The 27,719-nt window shown below is 42.9% G+C and overlaps 1 long non-coding RNA gene across 4 annotated transcripts in view; it reads right to left on the bottom strand.

The window, feature by feature from the left end:
* The window catches only part of LOC140628789 (uncharacterized), a 112,033-nt gene that overhangs the window by 33,121 nt on the left and 51,193 nt on the right, over nucleotides 1-27,719 (bottom strand). For 3 of the 4 annotated variants that reach the window (XR_012026751.1, XR_012026750.1, XR_012026753.1), the window contains exon 5: nucleotides 25,954-26,093. This is a non-coding gene — a long non-coding RNA (uncharacterized lncRNA). Of the gene's footprint in view, nucleotides 1-7,186; nucleotides 8,417-25,953; nucleotides 26,094-27,719 lie in introns of those variants that run through there. The other variant, XR_012026752.1, reaches the window with a different exon arrangement.

The raw sequence follows: 27,719 nt of genomic DNA, 5'->3' as shown, positions 1-27,719 counted from the left end.
CTCTTGCTATCTCTCTCTCTCTCTCAAATAAATAAAATCTTAAAAAAAAAGATTATTGTAAAGGTTGAGCTTTTTATTTCCAAATTTGCACTCAGCCCTCTTTAGGGTATTGGTTATTTTTCCTATACCCTATCTCTCTAGTTAATATACCTAGATCCATCATTATCATCACTCCAGCATATGTCCAAGCTATTAAAAAACTCAGACTGTGGAGAAGCAGCCAGCAGGGTAGTGAGGGGGGGCTAAAAAGCACCCCAGGATTAAAGGACCTAGATTTACTGAAGCAGAGGGAAGGCTGGAAAGCAAAGAGATACCTGCCTGTTGTCGGACGTGTGGCTAAGAAAAGTCCTATCACACAGAGATGGGACTGGCATCCTAAGCAAAGGAGGGTCTTAAGAGTGGGAATAGGAACCCAGCAGGGATGTTAAAGGGGCGGGGTCATCCTGCCCATTGGGTGGCTGGCTTTCAGCCCCTTCTGACTCTGCAATTCTAGAATTCCAAGGTGCTCTATTTCAACACTTTTGTAGAGCATTTTCCATCACTCTAAAACAATTGCATTGAAAGAAAGCCTGTGCCAAAGCAAAAACAGATCGATGCAGAGCTCCTCTGCTGGAGGAATAAGTCGCAAATTAATTTAATCTGATTATTTCCTCTGTGGCGTGACAATCCACGTATGAATCCCCCTGGGACGTGTCTGCCTCTGATCTCACCTCCTGTGACCAGGAACCATGTACAGTGAACTGGCTGGTTGTACAGTAGGACAGAACAACTTTTCCTCTCAATTCCCACCCCAATGGATCACACTGGAAGAAAACAAGATGACCCATTAAAAACTGCAGCTGTGCTATCGTTATGTAAGATGTCACCATGGGAGGAAGTCGGGTGATGGCTCCGTGAGCCCTCTCCATACTATTTGTGTGAATTCTGAGGAGCCTGTAATTATTTTCAAAGAAAGAGTTCAAAAACAAAACCTGCAGCTGTCTGAAAAACTTATCTTCAACTAATTGTAGCAAACCAAAGTCCAAACTCATTTTTGGATAATTACTCCCAATGGTGCTAGTAGCAGCTTGATGCCAGAGAAACATTCTGTAAGAAACCCAACAAACTCTAACTCAAATACCCGACCAAGCCTCCCCTTTTTGTGAATGCATATGGTAGAGTATGCATTAAGTACACCCTGACTGAAGATACACTGGGATCTTAGAAATAGTTGAAAATAAAAACTAACTAACTGAAAGGGACAAAATTCAGATCTACAAATTTAGTTTTAGAATTCTAAGATGCAGAAAAGAGACCCACTCTACCTCACCCAATCTGAAATGTCATAGATTATAAGACACTCCCTTCTTTTATGTACCATTAGGAAAGAAACAAACTTTGCCAATTAACTGTTACATGGTGCCTCAAAGGCAGTCCTCATTGATGGTCAAGCTAGCCTCTCATTTGCAGTGTCGGAGATGGGCGATTTCTCCTGCCTTCAGTTGTGTTGCTTGGCATGTGGCTGGCAGCCCTTTAGCATGTATCTCAGCAGCAAACAAAACAGTTTCAAATACTTGAATTTTCCTAGTTGTTGCTTTAAAAGAAAACGTGGGGGAATCCCTGGGTAGCTCAGCGGTTTAGCGCCTGCCTTTGGCCCAGGAGTCCCGGGATCGAGTCCCACATCAGGCTCCTGGCATGGAGCCTGCTTCTCTCTCTGCCTCTCTCTCTAGATTTCTCTGTGTCTATCACGAATAAATAAATAAAATCTTTTAAAAAAGAAAAGAAAAGAAAACGTGGGATTTCAGTCATTTCTCCAACCATGAACATTTATTTGCCTCACTAATATCAAATTTACTCCCTACTGTGCTAATGCCTTCCTTTGTGTACACAATAGGATTTTGTTTCGACCCTAATAAAATTTTATTTTGGTAAGTGTAATCTTACTGAGAGTATATCAAATGGCAGATACCCTCGGCCATATATAGGACCAACAATACAGATCAACTGAACTGCTGCCCGTGTAAACAGCTACAGCCAGCTTTGTGTGTGCATAGGCAACAGCAACAGCATGACCACTGCCCAGCAGATGGCTACTGAGAGAGGCCATCCATTCTAATATGCATCCAGATTTTAAAAATAGTCAAATATGGGGAGTAGGTAGAGGGAGGGGTCTTAGAATATATTATATGCCATAGATACTATAGATCCTCTTCCAGCCTGGGCAAATACTCATTGCCCATACCCTATTTCTGACTACCTACTACAGGTAATTCCTCATTCCTTCAAATATTTTTCATGGAGTACTTCTAACTTCCAGGTACCAGGCTAAGTTTAGGGAATACAGCAATTAACAAGAGACAAAGCACCTGACACCTCAGGGAGTTTCCAGTCCAGAGGGGAAAGACACACAATCAAATAAATGCAAAATAAGCTAGGCAATGATGATGAGGTCTTTGGCAAAATACAGAGCAAGCAAACAATCCTGGAGTGCAGGTAGGAGTAGGGGAGCGATCAGTGAAGGAAGGCCCCTCTGATCAAGTAGGCATTTAAACAAAGTTCTGAAGGAAGGCAGCAAGGTTCCATAGAGATCTGGGCAACAAATGAGGGAGTAAGGCAGAGGAAAAACTTGCCCAGGGGTGCTGAGGTAGGGGTATATCTGGTCAGTTACAGGGACAGTAAAGAGGCCAGTGTCACTATAACAGAATGGGCAAAGGGGAAAAAAAGACCTAACAGTGATTAGATTGAGCAGGGATGGAGGGAGCAGATCACACACGGCTCTCTAGGCCATTATCTTTCAAGGATTATGGTATGCACTCTGAGAGAAATAACAAACTGTGAGAGGCTCCTGATCAGAAGCATAGAACCATCTAAAAGTTTAACTCCTGAGGCAAAGGAAGGAAAAGCACCTGCTGATGAATCCAAATGAGGGGACAGCGATCTAGCCCAGGTGGTATCAGTAGAGGTAAGGGTGACTGGCCAGATTTGGGATATCTTGTAAAGGCAGAGAAGATAGGATTTGCTGATGTTGGGTAAGCTAAAGAGAAGACTCGTGGGGGACTCCAGAGTTTGTGGCCTGGGTAACCGGAAGAATGGAGCCTCTATTTCCCCAAGTTTGGGACAGGCTGAGCATGGCAGGGGTGGGGAGGTATGAAGAACTGGGTTTTAGACATGCTAGGTTGGAGATGCTGGTGAGATATCCAAGAAGAGATGAAGATGAAATTGAGCAGAGCACTGCAAGATGAAATCATCAGCATTTAGGTGGCATTTAAAGCCGCAGGATCAGGCAGCCCGGGTGGCTCAGTGGTTTAGCGCCACCTTCGGCCCAGGGTGTGATCCTGGAGACCAGGGAACCTGCTTCTCCCTCTGCCTATGTCTCTGCCTCTCTCTCTCTCTGTGTGTGTGTGTGTGTGTGTGTGTGTGTGTGTGTGTGTGTCTCTCATGAATAAATAAATAAAATAGTTTTTAAAAAGTACATAAAGCTGCAGGATTAATTTGCCTTTGGGCGCAAGGATAGATAGAGAAGTGGTAGGAGGACTGAGGCACTCAAATATGAAGAGGTTGGGGCAATCAATACCAGGAGGAATCAGGAAAGGGGACTGGCAAGGAACCCTTGCATCAGCAGAGCACCAAGTGTGACATCAAGGAAGCCAAGTAGAAAAAAAATGATTTCAAGGAAAGGGGTACGAGTAGCTGGGTCAAATCCCACCTGCAGGCTGAGAAAGGTTAAGGACTGAGAAGTCAGCATTGGATTTGGAACGTGGAGTTCCTGGGTGCTCTTGACCGGAGTCATTTTGGAGGTGGAGGGAGGTAAGGGACCAGACATAAAACCTAACTGGAGTGCTAGCAATGGCACATGGGGGGAAATGCATTTAAGGCAATACATAAAGATAACACTTATGAAATCACATAGGAGCTGGAAGAGAATGTGGGTGGGAGAAATGGATGATGCTGAGGAATACATGGATAACTATAAGAGCTTCAATTAGGAACCTGGTGACAGAACCCAGCTTGCCATGGAGAGGCTGGCCTTTGTTGAGGCCACATGGGAAAACGACCCCATGAGCACCCAAGGAGTCATGCCCGTAGGTTCAGGGGTAGGAATGCGTGGAAGGACTAATTTCTATGTTATACGCCTCATTAAGACTTTCTTTTAAGAGATGGTTTCATTTGTTCTCTCACTTTTTGTTGTTGCTGTTGCCATATCAGATGCAATAAGCCTACAGTCTGAATCCAGAAATTTTGTTAAGTAGCTAAAGACACATGGGGCGCCTACAGCTGGCTCAGTCAGTGGAGTGCGCAACTCTTGCTCTTGGAGTTGTGGGCTTGAGTTCCATGTTGGGTACAGAGATTACTTTAAAAAAAATGTCGGGGCGGGGGGTACCTGGGGGGCTCAGTTGGTTGAGCATCAGTTGAGCCTCCGACTCCTGATTTCAGCTCGGGTCATGAGATTGAGCCCCACGTGGGGCTCTGTACTCAGCAAGGAGTCTGCTAGGTATTTTCACTTTCCCTCTCCCTCTGTCCCTTCCCCCTACTCCCTGCTCACTCCTGCACTCTCTCTCTCTCTCAAAATAAATATATCTTTAAAAAAATTTTTAACCGGGGGATCCCTGGGTGGCTCAGTGGTTTGGCGCCGGCCTTTGGCCCAAGGCGCGATCCTGGAGTCCTGGGATCGAGTCCCGCGTCGGGCTCCCGGCATGGAGCCTGCTTCTTCCTCCTCCTGTGTCTCTGCCTCTCTCTCATAAATAAATAAATAAATAAATAAATAAATAAATAAATAAATCTTTAAAAAAACTTTTAATCAGAAGTAACTAAAAATTTTAAAAAATAAAATAAAAGTAACTAGGGGCACCTGGGTGGCTAAGCGGTTGAGCATCTGCCTTTGGCTCAGGTCGAGATCCTGGGATCAAGTCCCACAACAGGCTCCCTGCAGGGAGCCTGTTTCTCCCTCTGCCTATGTCTGCCCCTCTCTCTGGGTCTCTCATGAATAAATAAATAAAATATTTAATAAATAAATAGATAGATAGATAAATAAATAAATAAATAAATGTAACTAAAGAAACATTTTTAAAGAGAAAGAAAGAAACATTAAGATTGTTGTTGTTGTCACCCAGAGTGATGCATGGCTATATACTTAAGTATCTGGCAAACATTAAACCACAAATATTAAACAGAGCTGTGGGTAAGGAATGGCACTGGCTTTTTGTTTACAGACCTAAGAAACACAATGAATGAAAAGTAAAGAGCATCAGTACCAAGTAATACTGCAAAGCCACTACAACAACTTCAGCATCACTAGCTTTTGTATCTTAGTCACATTGTTTGAAAACACCCCAACTACATAGTTTATGGAGATCCATCACCTGGAATGATGATACAAAAGCTTCAGACTGAATATCTCTCTAGTCTGACACTGGTCACTCCTTGTGTGGCCATCACGTGGAGTCTATCTGTGGCCACAGAACTAAGGCTGACCAAGTTCTTGCTAACTGAAGACAAAAAGCCCAATTACTGAGCTTCATGAGTTCTAGATAAATAACCTGGAGATGACATCAAAATTTATCACAAAAACGCTGTGTGTAGGGTACCTGGGTGGCTCAGTCAGTTAGGCAACTGCCTTCGGCTCGGATCATAATCACAGGGTCCTGGGATCCAGTCCCACCTTGGAGTCCCCAGAGGGAGCCTGCTTCTCCCTCTACCTATGTCTCTACCTCGCTCTCATGAATAAATAAATAAATACAATCTTTAAAAAAAAAAAAAAAAAAGCACAGGTTTACAAGCCAGACCACCAGGGTCAAATGCCAACCTCACCATTTACAAACCATGTAACTTTGAGCAACTTCCTGAACAACTCTGTTTTCTCATCGTTAAAATGGAGGTAACCAATAGTACCTATTTCATAGGATTATCAGGAGTATAAATAGAATTGGTATCTGTAGTAATTATTGTAAAGTCACATTCACCATCTTGGAAATTAAAACTGATCATGAAAAGAAAGAAAAGAAAGAAAAAAAGAAAAAGAGAAAAAAAGAAAAGAAAAGACAAGACAAGACAAGACAAGACAAGAAAAGAACAGAACAAAGACACACAAGTAGCAGTGGGACCCTCTCAGGAATTCGTAAAACCAGGGACTCAGCAAGTCACATATCCTTGCAACAATCAATTGTACTCCAAAATTTGAGGACAATAAATAATGGGCTTTTCAAAAAGCATTTTAAATGGTCTTAACACAAAACATATAGGTGTCTAGTGCAAATTACAATACAAAATTCACATTTTAGGGCAAGGTGGAGACTTGAGATCAATTGTAGGTATGCTTGCTTTACGGCCTTTTATCCTCACAACCTCCTCTGAAATTTTAGGGGCAGCACTGGCATAAAGCACTGTCTGCTGAGTCAGAGAGGAGATCTATAACCTACGGGGAAATCGTGCGGGGAGGACACTCCCATATTTAATCCCTGAAACCAGAAACAGCCCTAAAAAAAAGGTCAGTGACTGCTGATGGTTAAGCAAATAGGATGTGGTAGGGTTAGCAAGTAAACCAGAGCTCCCTATTGTCCATTCAAGTCATCCCCTCCACCTTGCCCTGGGATGTGGGGGGTCTCCCCAGATGGTCCTCAATTGCACAGTTCAAGAGACCATGTTTTAAGTAGAGGGATTCTCCATGGGAGAGTCCGGGAATCCCCAGGGTATTTCTGAGAGGGCTGTGGTCTCCATCCTGAATGCTGTCGAAGTGCCTAGCCCTCCCTGCTTCCCTCACATCAGGTGGCTTGAGGCTCCCAGGGTTGTTCCAACCAGTCCTGTCACCACTTGTCCCTTCCTTTTAGGCCCAGACTTAAGGAGACTGAATCTATCAGAGAAGGGAAATATGAAAAGACGATGGTGTGGATGGCTTCCGTATTTAAAACCACACAGATTTTAAGAGGAGCATGGAATGCATGTGCCCTCAGAAGAGGGTCTCGGGGTATTAAAATTTAAATTTGTGGGCAGCCCCGGTGGTGCAGCGCTTTAGCACCGCTTGCAGCTTTAGCACCGCTTGCAGCCCGGGGTGTGATCCTGGAGATCCTGGAGTCCCACATCGGGCTTGTTGCATGGAGCCTGCTTCTCCCTCTGCCTGTGTCTCTGCCCCCTCCCCCCCCCCTCTCTCTCTGTGTCTCTATAAATAAATAAAATCTTTAAAAAAAATTTTAAATTTGTATCAACAATGCCCTCTGTGCTCTAACAATCAGCAAATGAGATATTGATTTGATTGTGCAACAAGTATTTATTCTTTTACCCTTCTTTGCACAGTCCCAGGGTGAGCTCTGGGCGGGTAGAAACCCACAGGACAGAGACCACGCACTCCAGATTCAAGATGCAAGTAACAGAGACCAGAGAACGACAATCAGGAAAGACCATGATGAATCTAAGGCCATCTGTGGGCTCTCAAGTGATGAAACTGGCAATACCTTAAGCTTTGGAGTGCTTTCTCCAAAGGAAATTGCCCAGAAAGCCCAATACATAAAAGAGATCCACGCAAGTGATGTGGGAGAAGCTGGAGGAGCCCCTGTAGGCAGCTCTGCTCTCTGCTGCCTGCCCCCAGCCTGGAAGCCCGGCAGTGCCCAGCCTTCAGAACCCTCAAGGAGAGGCGGGGTGTGCTTTTGAACGTGAGCAGCACCAGTAGACAGGTAAAAAGGGGGCCTCTAGGCAGGAAGAGCCAAAAAGACAGGTGTGGAGGACTAGAAAAGGCTTGTACCACAATTTCTCCTTTCTGACGTAAATTCTAATCTTGAACAGCCTGCAGCAGCTGTGCAGCTACTGAGAGTGGTGCAGCAGTGGCCCGGGAAGGGCTGCATGAAGGGCAGAGCTCAAGAGCACTGCCCACGAGCAGAGAGAACAGCTGGGAGCCACACTTCCTGACCCAACCTGCCTTCTTGGCCCAGCTCTCAGCCGAGGCTCCCAGTGTCACGTGGGGATCACTGTGAAGGGAGGCACAGAAAGATGGGGATCCCAACCCAAGATGTCCCCCGAGACTTAACGTATCAAATACAGTGAGGAGGGAGGCCAGGGTAGGCTGTAGAACGTGTGCCTATGCTCACCAGGGTGGGTATTTCTCAACACCACCCCCTCATTTTCCCAACTTTTACGACACATGCTAATATATAGTTCCAGGAGGTCAAATCTCCCCATGTTTCAAGAGGGAAAAACACCGCAGCACTTATAGCACTGTGTGGGCCAAAGAGAACATAGCAATGGGTCAGTGGACACTTCTATATTAGAAAAGGGGTCTGGGCAGCCCTGGTGGCTCAGCGGTTTAGCGCCGCCTTCAGCCCAGGGTGTGATACTGGAGTCCCGGGATCGAGTCCAACGTCGGGCTCCCGGCAATGGAGCCTGCTTCTCCCTCTGCCTGTGTCTCTGCTGCTGTCTCTGTCTCTCTGTGTCTCTCATGAATAAATAAAATCTAAAAAAAAAAAAAAAAAAAAGAGGGTAGCTCCGGTGGCTCAGCAGTTTAGCACCACCTTCAGTCCAGGGCGTGATCCTGGAGACCAGGGATCGAGTCCCACATCAGGCTCCCTGCACGGAGCCTGCTTCTCCCTCTGCCTATGTCTGCCTCTCTCTCTCTCTCCCATGAATAAATAAATTAAATCTTTAAAAAAAAAAAAAAAAAAGAAAAGGGGCCTCCATCTGTCTTGCCTACTACACAGGCCCCAGTATCTTGCCCAGGGTCTTATGTACACAATGTGTCCAATATACATCTGTTAAGTGATGTCTGTGAGAACCAAGTATCTGAATTGGCAGCAGATTGTAAGCCAACTTCTTTGTCTCCCCTCCTTTAGAGAAACACTGCAGTTTGGGGGAAGTGGATGGGGTAGCAGGTTCTAAGTAAAGGGAAATCTATGTAGAAGTTACTCACAAAGTCACTATTAACAGTGCCAAGGTTACTGTATTTGCTCTCCACATCTCAATTCTTCAAATTCATTTACTAGGCAGTTATGCATAATCTCAATCTAATCCTTTCCTTCTTCTTTTTCCTTCTCACCCTCTCCAAAAGATTTGGAATTTTACTAAGAAAAACAAATTATCACTAAGTAAATGGGGAATGCATTGCAATTCCATATCAGGGTGGCAGGTGGCGCTACCTCTATCTCCAGCCTCAAAAGGTAGCCAAGGACCTGGGCTCAGAGTTTCTAACTACTGGAGACCTAGTCTTTGGTAGAGGGAGAGGGAGTACTAGGGGGGAAATGTGCATACTCATGGGGTTGCTAGGAACATCTCCAGAGCTCTTACATCAAAATGTATTTTTTGGGATTTTTAAGATGGATCCCAAGTCTCTGTTCTCCGTAGCTCTGGATAGACTTTACAGAAAGTCAAGTGTGAGGTTTGAGGAAGCAGGGAGTTCCAAGATGCACAGGGGAAAAGTTCTACCTAAGGTGTATCCTGAACATCAGAATGAAACAACTCTTACAAAATAATGGGGAGATGGTTCCAGAAATTTAACCACTCAAGTGAGATAGATGCTGAATCAGAGCTTCAGGGAAAAGACCGAACATCCCAGAAATGAGCAGATCCTATAATTGCCAAGAGTAAATAAATTCCTGGTCATCTTGCTGAGAGCATGTGAGACTTGGGTAATGGTACCCTACCCACCATAGGAACATATACCACTGCTCAGAGCAACAGAAAGTTTGGGCCAATTTTCAAGGAAAAGGGAAAAAAAAAAAACGGGCTGAAGAGGATGAGAAGAGGATAGGCTTCATTGGAAAAGTGCCTATACTGGTGGGATTATGAAAGCCAGTTCTACTGATGGGAATGCAAACTGGTGCAGCCACTGTGGAAAACAGTATGGAGGTTCCTCAAAAAGTTAAAAATAAAACTACCAGGGACACCTGGGTGGCTGAGCGGTTAAGCATCTGCCTTTGGCTCAGGGCGTAATCCTGGAGTCACTGGATCGAGTCCCACATTGGGCTCCCTACATGAAACCTGTTTCTCCCTCTGCCTGTGTTGTGTCTCTGCCTTTCTCTCTGTGTCTCTCTTATGAATAAATAAAATCTTTTTTATAAATCAATCAAACTACCCTACAACCCAGTAATTGCACTACTAGGTATTTACCCATAGAATACAAAAACACTAGTTCAAAGGAATACACACACCCTGATGTTTATAGCAGCATTATTTACAGTAGTCAAATTGTGGAAGCGACCCAAGTATCCACCAATAGATAGATGAACGGATAAAGATGATGTGTGGTATGTATGCACACACACACACACACACACACACTGGAATGTTACTCAGCCATTTAAAAAAATGAAATCTTGCCGGGGTGCCTGGGTGGCTTGGTGGTTGAGCATCTGCCTTCGGCTCAGGTCATGATCCCAGAATCCTGGGATCGAGTCCTGCATCGGGCTTCCCACAAGGAGCCTGATTCTCCCTCTGCCTATGTCTCTGATCTCTCTGTGTGTGGCTCTCATGAAAAAAAAAAAAGAATGAAATCTTGCCATTTGCAACAACATGCATGGGGCTAATGAGTATTATGTTAAGCAAAATAACAGCAAAAGACAAATACTATATGATTTCACTCATATGTGGAATTTAAGAAAGAAAAAAGAATGAGCAAAGAAAAAAAAGACAAACCAAGAAACAGACTCTTAACTACAGAGAACACACTGATGGTTATCAGAGGGGAGGCTGGGGGCGGGGGTGGGGGGGGCGGGGGAAATGGGTGAAATAGGGATGATTAAGCAGTGCATTTGTTGTGATGAGCACCAGGTGATGTGAAGAATTCTTGAAGCACTATATTGTATACCTGAAACTAATATAACAGTGTATATTAACTAGAATGGAATTTAAAATAAAATTAAAATATTTTTGAAAAAGTCTGTTTCAGTTAGGGGCACCTGATTGGCTCAGCTGATAGAGCACGTGACTCTTGATCTCGGGGCTGGGAGTTCAAGTTCGGTGTTGGGGGTAGAGATTAACTAAATAAATGAACTTTTTTAAAAAGGTCACTTTTGAAAATATCTCCCCCTCTTCAGTGAAAGAAAGCAAGCCAGGTCTAGGTGAGTCAGGACTTACTAGTCACAACTAAAGAACTTCTATGTGTGCACCCTCCTCAAACACACCTACTCCCTTCATCTTCCACTCACCAAAGACAGGTCCTGAACTAATGCCATACCACGCCTGCCTTTGCACTAGGCCTCAAGGTATATTCAGATCTTCCCCCTGACCTTTTAACAACACCAAAGGTAGTCCTGGAACAAGAAACACTTTTATCTATTTCTGCTGCCCTTTTGAAAAATAGTTTTTTATGGAAATTTTTAAAGGCACGTACAAAAGTTGAGAGAACGGTATAATAAACTTTACCTACCTTACCGGCTTCAAGGATTATCTTTGCCAATCTTATTTTCCACCATTAACTTCCTGTCCTCATTCTAATAGTTAACAAAACTGGAATTAGAAGGGAAGGGCCTCACTCAGAGAGCCACCCTGTTAGAAGCAGATATAAGGTTTTAACTAAGGCCAAGTCTCTAAAAAACTGAAAAAGGTTCTTTGAGAGATTAAAACTGAGGAGAAACAAAATGAAAAGAATAGATCCTGAGTAAAAATCACTTACCATCCTTTTAAGTAGATTCCATCTCCCTCAGAAGTTAAAAAAAAAAAATCAGCAGGAAAACAGATAAAAGCAATATAATATATGTCTTTTCAGGCCAAGGGGTGTATTTCTTAAACATTGTGGGGTTTTTCTAGATTCATTATTTGACAGAAAGAAAGAATCTCAGACTCCCTGCTGAGCGAGGAACCGGAACCAGGGCTTAACATGGGGGCTCAATCCCAGGATCCAGAGATCACGACCTGAGCAGAAATCAAGAGTCAGATGCTCAACCAACTGAGCCACCCAGGTGCTCCTCAATGTTGTTTTAAATGATGAGATGGGGGGATCCTTGGGTGGCTCAGCGGTTTAGCGCCTGCCTTCGGCCCAGGGTGCAATCCTGGAGTCCCGGGATCGAGTCTCACATCGGGCTCCCTGCATGGAGCCTGCTTCTCTCTCTGCCTGTGTCTCTGCCTCTGCCTCTGCCTGCCTCTCTCTCTCTCTCTCTCATGAATAAATAAAATCTTTAAAAATAAATAAATAAAAATAAAAATAATTAAAAAATAAAAAATAAATGGTGAGATGGTTATGTATTTTTCTTGCAATTTACATTATTAGCAGGCATAAGGTTAATATTCACCAAGCCACAACAAAAGCCGTAGGTCCGTGTTCGGTGACTTTGTAAAAAGGTTATAGATAAAAATCTCTATTTTTTAAAATGGACAGTAAATGTCTATAATTGAGAAGACTGTTATATTCGTGTGTTATTTTATACCCATATACACCTCTATGTTTTGGTGGAGAGTGGTGGAAATCTTTTTTACAATATAATTTTAAGAGGATAGAGATCCTTTCTTTTTCAGGTAATGAAGCATGCTTCCTAAATAAAACTAAGGAGTAGACATTTGCTCTTCTCCTAGGACTATGATAAAAGGTTTTATTTTATAAAAGCAGCAGACTAGATTGTTCTCTTTCCTGCTCCCTCCATCTGCTCTTTTAGTTCCAGCTAAGTTCTATCCCTTCTCTCCCTCAACTGCAACTTGCTAGGTGGTCAAAAATATTTCCGATGTGCAGAATGCACCACTGGGAGGTTTATGTGACACCTCCCATCCTTCACAAACCTTCCCTTCTTAGCCTTCCAGCTTTCTTCTCCTACCTCAGTTCCATTCCGTCTAGTCATTGATTTCAGTGTTCTGACATTTAAACCAGCGGTGAGTGTTCCAAAATGTTGAAGAATGGTGGATTGCACCAGATATGATGAGTACAATACCTTTTACAGATCTCTGACCACTTGGAATGCTGAAGAAGGGAACCTGTTTGGATGGCAGATGGCAGCACGGGACCTCTAAACTGCTGAGGTCATGCAACTCAATCCCTGAGTCTCCAAGCACATGCTATATATAACATTTAAAAATAGAACTTTGGGGCACCTGGCTGGCTCAGTCAGAAGAGCACCCGACTCTTGATCTCTTGATCGGGAGAGTTTGAGCCCCAAATCAGGTATATAGAGAGAATGGAAAATAAGTAAATAAACTTTAAAAAAAAATTAATGGAACTTAAGTGTCTTCTTAACAAGAACCACATCTTAATGTCACTTGACGCTAACAAAACCAGATTCTTACAGTGCATTATATTCTGACTTTGGAGCCTACTACTTCTTTTTTTTAATAAATTAATTTTTTATTGGTGTTCAATTTACCAACATACAGAATAACACCCAGTGCTCATCCCATCAAGTGCCCCCCTCAGTGCCCGTCACCCACTCACCCCCACCCCCTGCCCACCTCCCCTTCCACCACCCCTAGTTCGTTTCCCAGACTTAGGAGTCTTTATGTTCTGTCACCCTTTCTGATATTTCCCACACATTTCTTCTCCCTTCCCTTCTATTCCCTTTCACTATTATTTATATTCCCCAAATGAATGAGAACATACACTGTTTGTCCTTCTCCGATTGACTTACTTCACTCAGCATAATATTTCTTATGCGGAGTCCTGATCTAATAAGCAATGCTAACACCCTCTAGCACTCATGACTGGTTTATGGTATGGAAGTCTCAGGGGGATATAATAGCAGCCTCTAAATACCCAGGACAAAAGAATATTTCACACTGAATGGCCACCCGCTAATTACTACCTGTATGCTGGAGAGATCAAGTGGAAGTAGAAGCCATAATTATACTATGAGAAATTTGGCCTTGAGAAAATTAAGTGTATCCTGAAAAGTAATGGACCCCAGAAATCACAAGTAAATCCTTTTGTTAGTATAGTTTCTATTCCTTGAGATGTCTAGAAATCATCTTTACATATAGCTATTTGCTAAGATGGACGAATCCAGCTAAAATGTGTTCTATACCTCGCCATGAGGAAGGGAGGACATTGGTTTTCATCTCTATTCTCTCTGTTAATTTTAAGTCATGGTTATTCAACATCAGAACTGTTGACATTTGGGGCCAGATCATTTGTTGTTTGGGGGAGGAGAAGAGGGAGGCGCGTCCTGTACATAGTAGGATGTTTAGCAGCATTCCTGGCCTCCACCACCCATTAGATTCCAATACCTTTAGATGCCAATAGCATCTCTACTCCCCCAATCACAGCTCCAAATACTACCAAATGTCTGCTGGGGGCAAAGTCATCCTCAGTTGAGAATCATGGCTTTAAGTCCCCAAACACACCCATCTGTGCAGCCTCTTCTTATCATTCCCCCACCCAAAAAAAAAGCCTAACTGGTCAACCTGTGCACAAATTTCCTTTCAAATCTATACATTTACTTCAAATACTATAAGCAGAATTGGTGACTTGCTTCCGGGAGGGTAGAGAACATGCACTCAAAAAATGTGGGTGGGTTCCCACTTTTCCTTTCTGTTAAAGAATTCATAGCTTCTCAAGCAGATACCGGTCTCTTTCAGCAATCTTATTTTGAAGGTAAATGCACACATTTTGAATATGGCAATTACATTCAAAATAATTTAACTATAAAGACTGTGATTTCTTCTATCTTTTCTCTCTGTAGGAGGAGTGCAAGTCTTTAATTTTTAGGAAGAACACCGGAACTAAATAAATATTTAGCATTTTAAAGGAAATGCTTTTTACACTTCAATGAGTTCTTGCCAGGAGGCATGGTCTTAAAAACACAGCACTTTCAACAGAGATGTCTAGTCTAACAATAACAGCCTACAGTACTTACAGCCTCCCACCCATGTTTCTATGGTAATACTTGAACTCAAATGGTTTGAATTCAAACTACCTAGTAATCTGAAGAAAAGCCCTTTCCCATTCCATAAAGCATATTTTATCATTTTGGGGGGGGAAGATTAAGAATTCATACTTTTTAGTAATACATTTTTTGTTCTGAATTAAGAAATTAAAAATGTGCATGTGAGACCTTCTCAAATCTTCACCAATGGAGGATAAAAATTCGAAACGATTTTCTGAGACTTGTTCACCATTCTTAAAATCAAGAAATGCTGGGCATTGTTCAAGTAGAGGCAGAGTGTAAGCATGCTACAGAGTTGAAAACTCATCAGCAAAATATTAATCACGGCTGAAACCTAACATACACTCTCCTGTGTTCCTTGGGTACAATACATCCCAGTGATTAAAAATACATTCCATTTCCTCTAAGTGCACATTCAATCTGTCAAACTGGATGACAACAGCATAAAGCTGCTGAAATTCTGAAACCCAACCTGCTAAACATCCTGTACAGCCTTCTCCCAAGAAAAGTTACAAGAAAAGTATGTAGACTTTTCAGATATGGAAGCATTTTAAAATTCCCTCAGAAGGACGTCAAAATAACCCCCTCATAAATTGCTTAATAGGAAGAGCATTTTGAACTCTCAATCCAATTTGAAATTCCCCTACTTGCTGCAAATGGTACTCAAATGAAAATTTTCCTTATGCTCCTTGAGGATCCTCCGGGGTTTAAGATCCCTCTGGCAGATACAGGCATAAACCCTTGGAAACCGTGGGTTGGATCTTTAAAAGGTGTCAAAGGAAAAGCAGATGAAATGCTGTAATCTCCACCCACTGTCACTTAAGACATAACAGCCCACGCACTCCACACGCCCAGCCAGCATCCTGCATCCACCCTTTCTTTCAAGCCCACTGCATTAGACCATGGAAACTCAGGATGTGTGGCCACAGAGGCCCCTGCTCTGGCTCCAGCTGGCCCACCACGTGGCGTGGCCGTGACCTTAGTCACACTTCCCCCTGACATCCTGTGAGTGGGCTCAAGCTGGAGCCAGACCTTCCCACCGTGCTGTCCGCCCTGCTCCTGGAAATGACCAACCCCGGCTCCCTAAAACATTCCATTCTCCTCTCACACCAGCAGAGCTTCCTGCTCCCCACCCCTCCCAAACAACAGGTCTTTGAATATCATTCACCACCCTGGTGACACCTTTAACCATTTAGCTAAAAGGGAGGTTATTTGGATTTCTTGTGGAAGCTTTGCTCTCTCCTTCTCACTAAACTCCCTTCACTATTATCACAACAATCACTTCTCTAGGAATTAGAAGCACATGCAACCTTGGGAATCTAACACGGGACCCTGGTACAACAAAGCTGTCTCCATCTTCACTTAGTAGAGGAGGTGCCTGTTGGGACTCAGATTTATGAAAGACTTATCTTCATGGTCCTTTTCTAGTGGGACCCCAAGGATTTCAGAAACCTTTTCAGTTGGATGTATTAACCCATGCCTTTGAAAAAGAGCTTCCAGGCAAACCATGAGAGACTCCTAACTCTGGGAAACAAAATGTTGCAGAAGGGGAGGGGGGTTGGAGGGAGGGAAACTGGGTGACAGGCATTGGGGAGGACACATGATGAAATGAGCACTGGGTGTGATACTATATGTTGGCAAGGAGAATTTAAATAAAATTACAAACGGAATGAAAGGAAGGGAAGGGAAGGGAAGGGAAGGGAAGGGAAGGGAAGGGAAGGGAAGGGAAGGGAAGGGAAGGGAAGGGAAGGGAAGGGAAGGGAAGGGAAGGGAAGGGAAGGGAAGGGAAGGGAAGGGAAGGGAAGGGAAGGGAAGGGAAGGGAAGGGAAGGGAAGGGAAGGGAAGGGAAGGGAAGGGAAGGGAAGGGAAGGGAAGGGAAGGGAAGGGAAGGGAAGGGAAGGGAAGGGAAGGGAAGGGAAGGGAAGGGAAGGGAAGGGAAGGGAAGGGAAGGGAAGGGAAGGGAAGGGAAGGGAAGGGAAGGGAAGGGAAGGGAAGGGAAGGGAAGGGAAGGGAAGGGAAGGGAAGGGAAGGGAAGGGAAGGGAAGGGAAGGGAAGGGAAGGGAAGGGAAGGGAAGGGAAGGGAAGGGAAGGGAAGGGAAGGGAAGGGAAGGGAAGGGAAGGGAAGGGAAGGGAAGGGAAGGGAAGGGAAGGGAAGGGAAGGGAAGGGAAGGGAAGGGAAGGGAAGGGAAGGGAAGGGAAGGGAAGGGAAGGGAAGGGAAGGGAAGGGAAGGGAAGGGAAGGGAAGGGAAGGGAAGGGAAGGACCTCCAGGGGCATCTGGGTGGCTCAGTCAGTTAGGTGTCTGACTTAGGCGTGTCTGACTTAGGCTCAGGTCGTGATCCTGGGGTCCTGGGATTGAGCTCCAACTCAGGTTCCCTGCTGAGCAGGGTGTTTGCCTCTCCCTCTCCCTCTCTCTCTGCCTGCCACTCCCCTGCTTGTGCTCTCTCTCTGTCAAATAAATAAATCTTGAAAAAAAAAAAGAAAAAAGAAAAAGACCTTCCACTTAAATAAATAGGTTAAGGAGAAAAACACTACCCATTTACTTTCAGTTGCAGAGTCCAGAAAGAAGCACTTTTTTGATTGTCCAGATGACCAGCAGTAGTAATCCCACCTTCCTCCTAAAAGACTCATGTGGGGTCCTAAGGATGGTTTTTCAAGCAAAGATGCAGAGCTGGGTAGATAGAGTGGAGGGACACTAAGCAGGCAGGCAATACATCTACTGCTCAGACTCCTACTATCCCTACACCTACAAAAATGGACAGAGGTTCCAGGCATACATAAAAACTGAGGGAGCACACTCCACCCTTTTTCGCTCAGCAATACAGACTGTAAAACCTGGAGAGCCTGTACAGAGCAGCTATTGGAGGATCCTCAAAAGTAAACAGCAACAGGCAGTTGAGGAAAGATGAGAATTCAAACTACCCCTGAAGTGCCAGTAAGTTTGCCCTGACTTTCTCCTTCAACGTGCCCCAAGCCTGAACCCCACACACTGTCAGCGGGCATGGACTGCTGATGGAGAACAAGCCTGGAGATGCCCTGGAGCTCTGGCTCAGGTAGCAGGAAAGCAGCCCCGATGCTCAGAGAGTGGGGGGAAGCCCCCATGGTTTTTCTTCTTCTCTGCTCTGCTCTCTCGGGCCACAATCCCCAAGTGGCAATGGCAGCCCTGCAGCAACAGAAACCTGGGAGATCAAACTCTGACGGACCAGGACCTTCCTCTGGGTTCAGCAGAGCCAGGGTTCCAAGAAGATGGGCGAAAACCATGCCATTTTTATTCTCAACCTTCCTGTCACTTGGTGCCAGGGACACGGGCCCCATTGTGCCACATGTGGCAGAGCAGAGCAATGAAATCCAAAGCTTTCCAGCTAAATGACCCAAACAGGGAAGCCCCATGGAATTGGAAAGTGCTGAAGAAATTATGGAGAGGGAGAAGCTTGGGAGAGGCATTGCATAAGTTGTTTATCAATTCACGGGCTCGGCCACAAGTGTGTGATGCGTGGATCACATCTTAAATGGCCTACCTGAGACCAAGAGAACTAGGATGGCCTATGTCCCTGATGGGTCACTGCGGGGCATGCACACCTGACACTTCCAAAGAGCACTGCCGAGGCCAGGCAAACTGAACAGACACTGGGACTGCAGCTCACAGAAGACTGGGTTAGAACTTGCTCTCTGAACATAACCAAGTCGACTGCCTGCTAAAACAAAAATATCAACATTCTCCATGGGATTTAAACAAGATCCAGAGCCGCATAACATAACATTCAAAATGTCCTGGATAATATCCAAAATTACTCAGCATGGGAAAAGACAATCAGCAGAGGCCAAGGCTGAGATGACACAGATGTTTGAACTATCTGACAAAGACTTTAAAGCAGCTATTATAGAACTGCTCCAGCAACCAATCATAGTGATCTTGAAACCGACAGAAGAGTAGAAGTCTAAGCAGAGATATAGAAGCTATAAAGAACTGCTGGAAAAGTCTAGAACTGAAAAATAACATCACTGTGGGGCGCCTGGGTGGCTCAGTTGGTGAAGCGGTTACCTTCAGCTCAAGTCATGATCTCGGGGTCCTGGGATCAAGCCCCACATCGCGCTCCCTGCTGAGAGGGGAGTCTGCTTCTCCCTCTCCCTCTTCCTTGGCTTATGTGCTCACTCACACACGCTCTCTCTCAAATAAATAAATAAATAAAATATTTTTAAAATAAAATAAAATAACTGAAACAAAAACTTCCTGTATGGATTCAACACAGCATGGAGATAAGAGTCCAAGAACTTGAAGAGAGAGCCATAGAAATTAGCCAATCCGAACAACAAAGAGAAAAAAAGATTTAAAACAAAACAACAGAGCCTCAGGGGTTCACAGGACAGTTACAGAAGGTCTGCCATTTGTATCACAGAAGTCCCAAAAACAGAGGAGAAAGTGCATTGCAGAAATAAAATTTAACAAACTAGTGGCTGGAGACTTGCTAAAATATCCCAAGGGACATAAATCTACAAATTCAAAAAGCAGAACGAACCTCACCTAGGATAAACCCAAAGAAAAATGTGCTGAAAACCAGACACAAAACTATCTTGAAAGGAGTGAGAGAAAACATATTACCTCTAAGCACAAAAACTCAAATGGCTATGGATTCCTTACTGGAAACCATGGAAGAGAGAAAGATGTGGCCCAATATATCTTATGCACTTCAGCGAAGAACTGCCAACATAGAATTCTATATCCAGCAAATAGATCTTTCAGGAATGAGGGCAAAAGACAGATATTCTCCGATGAAGGAAAACTAAGATCACTTACATGCAACTGACTTCCTCTAAGATAAAAGCTAAAGAAAGCTCTTTAGACAAAAGGGAAATGATACCACAAGGAAACACGGAACATCAGGAATTAAGAAAGAGCAGCAGAAATGGTAAACATCTGGGTTTAAAAAAAAAAAACCACTCTACTTCTCCTCTTGAGCTCTTTGTTGTAAGCATAAATTGTAACATTGTCTATGGGGTTTTCAGTGCATGCCATTGTAACCATAAGATAAATTTAACAAGAGAAGAGTGGTAAGGTCTCCACAGTCCCCTTAAACCAGTAAAGTAGGTATACATTGTAATCCTCAGAGCAGGCACACATACACAAAAAAAGATATAAGGAGACATACAAGAGATGAATTAAAATAAAACACTAGGAAATATTCAAATAACTCAAAAGGCAGAACACATAAAACAGGAATGAAAATCAATAGTCAAATGGCAGGATGAATCCAAGCGTGTCAACAATTACAGTCAATTAAAATGGTCTAAACAGTAAATTAAAGGACATGGAAAAAAAAAGGACATGGGTTGTGAAAATGAATTTAAAAAATCAGAACCAACTACATTTTATGAAAAACTCACTTGAAATATATTATTAGTATTAAGTTAAAAGTAAAAGGAGGGGAAAGGTATAACAAGCAAACAACCTTTCAAAAGAATACTGGAGTTGTGGGGTACCTGGCTGGTTCAGTGGGTGGGACAAGCAACTCTTGATCTTGGGGTTATGGGTTTGAGCCTCAGGCTGGGTGTAGAGATTACATAAAAAAATAAAAATTATAAACAAAGACAACTGCATTACCAGGGACAAAGAAAGATGTTACAGAATGACAAAAGGGTCAGTTTGACAAGACAGGACAATCCTAAGTACATTTGTACCCACATACAAACCCTCAAAATAAAGGAAGCAAAAACTGACGGAATTCAAAGGAGAAATAAATCTGATGTCACAGTTGAAAGCTTTGGCATTCCACTCTCAATAATATATAGAAATAATAAACAGAAAATACCACCAACCAATTGAAGGGAGTATTTACAAAACAGTAACATAAACAGAATACGTATTCTTTCAAAGTACTTGTAAAACACTCATCAAGACTGACTGTACCCTGAAGTATAAAACTTAAATTCAAAAGAACTGGAAGACATACAAAGTATGTCTTCTGATCATAATGAAGTTAAACTAGAAATCAAAACAAAAGAGAATGAAGACCGAAACAAAACACAGAGAAAAGGGAAATTTCTAAATACAATATACTTCTAAACAGCATATGGCTAAAAAAACCAGTCTCAAGTGAAAAAAATTTTTTTGTATTGAACAAGATAAAAATACAACATCAAATGTGTGGGATGCAGTTAAAATGGTGCTTCTAGGGAAATTTATATTCAATATTTATACCAGAAAAAAAAAGAAGTGTCTCTAATCGATAATCTAAGTTTCCATCTGTACAAACTAGAAAATAAGGAGTAAAATACATCCAAAGCAAAGAGGTAGGGGAATATTAAGGATAAGGGCAGAAATAAATGAAATTGAAAGCTAAAAAACAATAGAAAAAAAATTAACAAAAACCAAAGCCGGTTCTCTGACACTATCAAAATTGTTAAGCATATAGCAAGACTGACAAAGGAAAACCTTATTTCTTACCCAATTAAAGAGGGGGTTTCACTACAGATGCCACCGATATTTAAAAGAATAAGGGAATATAACAAACAACTCTACACGCATAAATTTGACAATTAATACTGCTTATATCCTTTGAAGAATTTGTTTATGTTTATGAGGATATTGGTCTGTGGGTTTCTCACTGCTGTTTTGCTTTTTACCATCCTTAGTATCAGTGATTTTGACCTTGTGAAATAAACTGGCAAGTTTACCCTCTTTTGTAAAATAGATGGTCTAAAACTGGTGTTACTTTCTTCCTTAAATGCTTGTTAGAATTTATTTTCAAAACCATCTGGGACTGCAAATTTCTTCTTCAGAGGGTTTTTAACCATGAATTCAGTTTTATTAATGATTATAAGACTACCAAGGTTATAGATATCAACTCAGGTGAGTTTGGATAGGTTGTAATTTTTTCAGGATTGGTCTAAGAAGTTCTTGTTGGATTCCTATCTGACTTCTCCTAGATTAGAAAAGAGACAATTTGATCCAAGATCTTTTGGACTGTCACAGAGAGTTTTCCAATCTTGTTAGTAATTGGATAGTGGTGGGGGAGAGGGGGAAGGTGGAAGTTACAGGGAGGCTCAGGGGGTAAAGTGCAGATTCCTTGTTTCTGAGACTGGCCTGGCCAGTATAGTTAATGCAGCCACCCAAATGTCTGTTACCTGGTCAGACCAGAATGTTTTTCTATGACGTGAGCTGGGAACCACGGGGGTGGAGGTGGCACTGGGGCTTGCAGGTTGGTATGGGGGGTAGGGTCAGGTCTAAGTGTAAAGCTGGCCAAGGAAGGCCAGAGTCTCCACACCCTCACCATCAGAGCCAACTACCCTCCAAACCACCTTCTGAGATACTTCTATCTTACACACAGCATGTACCCAAGGCACAGGTCAAGTGCCAACATGGCTTCTACCCCACCTATAATGAACAGCCTTTTTAATTCTTTTATTATCGGGAAGAGAATTCAACTGCTACAGAAAAAGTCTGGAAAACACACTGCCCTCAGATGTCCCAAAGGAGGTGACTCGGGTTCTGGCACAGGCTTCTCAAGAAGGCAGTGGGCCAGCCATTCCCAGCCCAAGGCAGAGCACTTCAATAGAATCAGCCAGGGTATGGAAATAAAGTCGTGGCATTCAAAAGACTGGCTGTAATTCTTCCTCCATTTAGTCAGACACAAACTGAAACTCGTAAAGCTGAACGCCACCTCATGAATCTCCCTGCCCATGGCCTGCCTTCTTTCACAAGATGAGGAGACTGTTCTAGACACGGGAAGTGACTGGCTCAAGGTCATATACTTGCAGAGGTCAGAATGGGACTGCAGCCCAAGTGGCGGGGTCCCAGGTCAGTGCTATTTACACCTATATGTAAAAATAAGTGTTGACTGGACAGCTACTATGTATGTGAGGCAACATGATGAAAGTTCCTGTCATCATAGAACATCACCTTCAGTAGGGAATACAGACATTAAATGATTACACAGATGAATAGAAACGAGTGTGAAGGTTGAGAGAAATGTAGGCAGAGGAAGTACATTGCCTTCAAAAGGCTTAAGACACAACCCACCACCACCAGCACTAGAATTAGTCACATGGTCCCAGAGGAAAAATTTCACCTTGGTAAACTGAGGAATGATTCCATGTGATTGTTTGGTGATTAAATAAAACTTCCTGTTGGCAAAGTCTACAACCTAAAAGTGCTTTAGTCCTGTATCTAAAGCACAATCTCAGATGGATACATGGAGGAGAGCTCCAAGTTAGTAGTTGAACAAGGAGCTAAGACAAAAAGATGGACAATGAAAGAAGTAATGATTCTAGCTCTGGGCAATTTTGTAGGACCAAGACAAAGGAGCCACTTTGTGGTGACTCAAGCCAAGCATTAGCCAGATACCTGCAGGGGAAATAGCCCTGTGGCCACAAAGGCCCTGAAACTGGCTCCAGCAACCAGCATGACATACTCCAGGGAGCAAGAGCTCCTTGCTGGGTAAACCAGGTAGTTCCTCAGAGCAGGGAATGAATCTAGGATTCTGTGTTTCCACACCTTGACAGTGAAGAAAGGACATACAAAAATATACACAGAGCTTCTAGCTTATCTCAGAACTTGATAAATATTAACAAATTTAATGGGAAAGTTCTATAAATATTCGATCTAGTTATTCTTTTGGGAGAGATTTCCCCTACAATGGGCACTCTCATAATGGAAGCACTTAAAAGTTTTCTAATTTCCTCCCTATACTTTAAAGGCATAAATACAATCATAGAACCAGAGACCTGTAGCTTTACAGTAAGATGGTAAAACCCCATTTGGGAGAGCTTGATGAAACAGATTCAAGTCTATACCCCATGATCTGGTAATTCTATCATAATAGGAGGTCAGGCTCTTTTCACCACAGCAATCAATTAAGAACAAAAAAAAAATAGGCATGTATTTCTATAGGAAGCATAGAGTGTTCTGGAATAAAAAAACCAAGTCAAGTCCCCTATGAGGCACCTGTGATAATTACGAGAAGAGATGTTCCTAGAAGTTTCTAAACCACGTTGCAACATAGGGCAAACTGACCAAAACAGTTTGGAACAGAAAAATAGGAGTAATGTCAGAGACTGTCACCACAGTGGGTAGGGTTCCAACCACACCAGTACTAAACAGGAGTCTGAGCACCTGCCTGGGCTCTCTGCTTGTCAATTCCAAACCTCTGAGGGTGGTTATTTTGGTCAAAGGTATAGAATGGAAGGTTTTAAAATGTATTTGGTTTAAAATGCACATATATACCAGCCAACTGTGAAGGTGCAGAAAAAATTTATCATCATCACACCAGGCTAGACCAGTCTCAAGCAGTAGCTATCTTAAAGGCTTAATGGAATCTCCCTCCTTAAAAATTATTAGTCACAGAATGATTTAGTTTGCATTTACCCCAGACCTTCAGGAGCTAGCTAAGTAACCTCAAGAAATACCCAATTGGCTCAGCAATTCTGTGAGTCGCACAGATAAAGTTTCTAGTTTTTTCTCAGGACTAGGTAAGAATAATACTTTTTTAAAAAAGATTTTATTTATTTATTCATGAGAGACACACACACACACACAGAGAGAGAGAGAGAGAGAGAGAAGCAGAGCCACAGGCAGAAGGAGAAACAGGCTCCATGCAAGGAGCCCAACGTGGGACTCGATCCCGGGTCTCCAGGATCAGGCCCTGGGCTGAAGGCAGCACTAAACCGCTGAGCCACCCGGGCTGCCCAATAATACTTACTTTTATATACATTCCCTGTGGTATCCGGAGCACCTAGTATAGAGTCTGACATATAGTGCAACTTCAAAAAAACTGCTTTTTTGAACAAATACACAATTTAATTATCAGACAAAAATTCTGCAAAACCAAAAGTATATACCTTGAAAGATCATGATCTTGTTATTCATACTGATATCCAAGTAAGAAAGGGAGTATCAGGGCAGCCCCGGTGGCCCAGTGGTTTACCACTGCCTTCAGCCCGGGATGTGATCCTGGGGACCCAGGATCGAGTCCCACGTCAGGCTCCCTGCATGGAGCCTGCTTCTCCCTCTGCCTGTCTCTCTCTCTCTCTCTCTCTCTCTCTCTCTATCTATCTCTCATGAATAAATAAATAAAAATCTTAAAAAAAAAGATATAAAAAAACTTCTTAAAAAAAAAAAAGAAAGAAAGGGAGTAACAAACCAAACATCTATTTTGTATTTTTGTCATAGGATGGTTCGGTAAAAACAGACAAGCAAAACTAACCAATCCCCTCTATGGTTTACTAACTCTGATCATATGACTTGAATGCCTCTCTTAAATATCTATGACCTCATATCTAACATACGGCCAATAATCTCTTCCTTACACTGTTGCAGTAAGGATGTAAGTGTGGCCATACTGTTTTTAGAGCCTGGCACACTTAGGTGTTCAACAAACGAAGACCCATGAGAAAATAGGAGAAAAAAGCTCTCCTTTGACCTCAAACAAGGATTCCAACCAGAAATTTTTATTATTCATGTCACTTTCTGAGCTTCATTCCATAGAAAGGGGTCCTTCACTCATTACAGCAAGTATTTCTCCCCCCTGGTGGTAGATCAGAACCCCAGGGGAGCTTTCCAGGCAGGTGACAACTCACTGTGACTCTCCAGTGGTGGATGGGAAAGGGGGATTGAGCTGCCTGGTGAGGTCCTCTACCTGGACCTGAGCCCCTGGGCCCTCCGGGAGCCAAAGTACATGGGGACAGAGGGACACCAAAAAGGAAGCAGTCAGGACACAGGAACATGATGCTTCAAAGGCAGATGGAAGGGAGGTATAGCACAGCAAACACCAAGGAAGGATGGCCGGCCTCGATTCGGAGCACACGATCTTTTCCTCAGAAGCATCTTTTTTAAGTAATCTCTACACCCAGCGTGAGGCTTGAACTCACAACCCTGAGATCAAGAGTCACATGCTCCTCTCACTGAGCCAGCCAGGCACCCCAAGAAGTATCCTTAATTTAACCAGTAAATGAAAGGCCGTTTGGAAATAGCTTCTACAAGCTGTGATTTAACAGAGACTTCGAATGAATATACATCTAAGCTTTCCCAAAAAAACCGATCTGAAACTGGCTGGTTAATCTGGCCTAAACCATAACATATGGATAGATCTAAATATTACCCAAAAGTCTCCATTTCAAAAGCAACATATGTATTTCTTCAATGTAAGTTTAACCTATCTTTAAAAAAATCGTAAGTGATGTAATCAGAATGGCAATACTCACCAAGCTGAGCAAAAGTATTTCTCTTGAAGAGGGTGCCAATCAACTAGAGGCTGCTCTCATATTACTTCAAGATGAGCTGTATGCTACTTCTTTGTATAACTTCAAGAATGTCACAACCTTTCAGGACTCAGTTTCTCCCTCTGTTAAAAAAAAAAAAAAGAAGGGAGGAATGGATCTAGAACACTATGCTTCCCTTCTGAAAACAGCAATCTTTGTTACTTCTCCCTATGCCAGGTATTTAATTACCAAATATGCCTATCTTTTACTATGTGGTTCCTGAGAAGGGGAAGATGGACCAGGATTTAAAAAATTGACACCAATGAGTAAATGCAGGCTTCAAAGAAAACTTCCTAGACACCTTGCTCAACTCAAAACAGGACAGACCACATCCCTCGCTCCCTTTCCTTATAATCAAATTTCTAGAACTCCATTCCCCAGATGCTACAAACCTCTCTCACATTAACCAAGACTGATCTTAAAGTACAACATCCTCTTACAGGCTGGGAACTCTTTTACAAAGGATGGAGTTGTTATAAATGTGTAAGATGAGCACAGTATCAAGTCAATAAATAGCTCACCCAAAACCCAGGGCCCCATGCTAATCTCAACACCCTTGTTTAGCCCACAGCTAAGAGTGCAAGGAGTGGACAAAAGAAAATCCAAGGTTTAAAAGAGTACTCTGATTTAGTATTGATGATGAAAGAACAAGCGTGTACTTTTGTGACACATACAAATTACAATCAAGTTAACCTACCAGCAAAGGCCTCATTCTCTAAGACTGTCAATAATAATGAAGGGAAGGTCATGAAAACAGCAGAGCCAAACCCAGCCTATTTTAAAAGCATGCAGGATTTAAAGTACATAAAGAAAAATGTATTTTTTTCATAATTCCAATAGAGGAAAACCTTAGCACTCATTAAACACTGTACAAGACTCTTCCATAGGCCTTCAATTTAAGAATATTACATGCTCTGGGAACCCAATATAGCTATAGAATACCCAAAATTTATGAAGTACTAAGAACTGTACAAAGTACGAAACAGAAACTACTCACTCACAGAACATAAGGACTCAAACACATAACATTGAACAACCCAGGGGACAATTTAACATCCTGGTCATTCATTTTAAACAGCCTTGTTCTTATACCCACTTGAAGTGTTCTCAATTTGCAGTGATAAAAGTCCGTTTTTAAAAATCGAGTAACTGGGGCACCTGGGTGGCTCAGTGGTTGAGTGTCTGCCTTTGGCTAAGGCCTTGGTCCCGGAGTCCTAGGATCAAGTCTCGCATCAGGCTCCCCATAGGGAGCCTGCTTCTCCCTCTCTCTATGTCTCTGCCTCTGTGTCTCTCATAAATAAATAAATGAATAAATGAATGAATGAATGAATGAATGAATAATAAATAAATCTTAAAAAGCAGTAACTACTACTGTAGTCAAAAGTTAACATAAAGGAACCTACGTTGAGAGTCAGTAGAAGAAAATTCATTCAGAATAAGTGGGTTTACACTAACTACTGTACAAAGGGACACTCGATCTCTCGATATTTCTAAGGGGAGCATGAACTCCTCTTTTGTCACTCCAACTACCTTCCTTGGACCTTCACGCTATGCATATAATGTCTGACTTCCACCATTTTAAAGAAGTTCTCGGGATCCCTGGGTGGCGCAGCGGTTTAGCGCCTGCCTTTGGCCCAGGGCGCGATCCTGGAGACCCGGGATCGAATCCCACGTCAGGCTCCCGGTGCATGGAGCCTGCTTCTCCCTCT

The sequence above is a fragment of the Canis lupus genome, chromosome X (genome assembly GCF_048164855.1).
Source record: "Canis lupus baileyi chromosome X, mCanLup2.hap1, whole genome shotgun sequence".
Lineage (NCBI taxonomy): Eukaryota > Metazoa > Chordata > Mammalia > Carnivora > Canidae > Canis > Canis lupus.
This window is presented reverse-complemented; position numbering and strand designations above follow the sequence as displayed.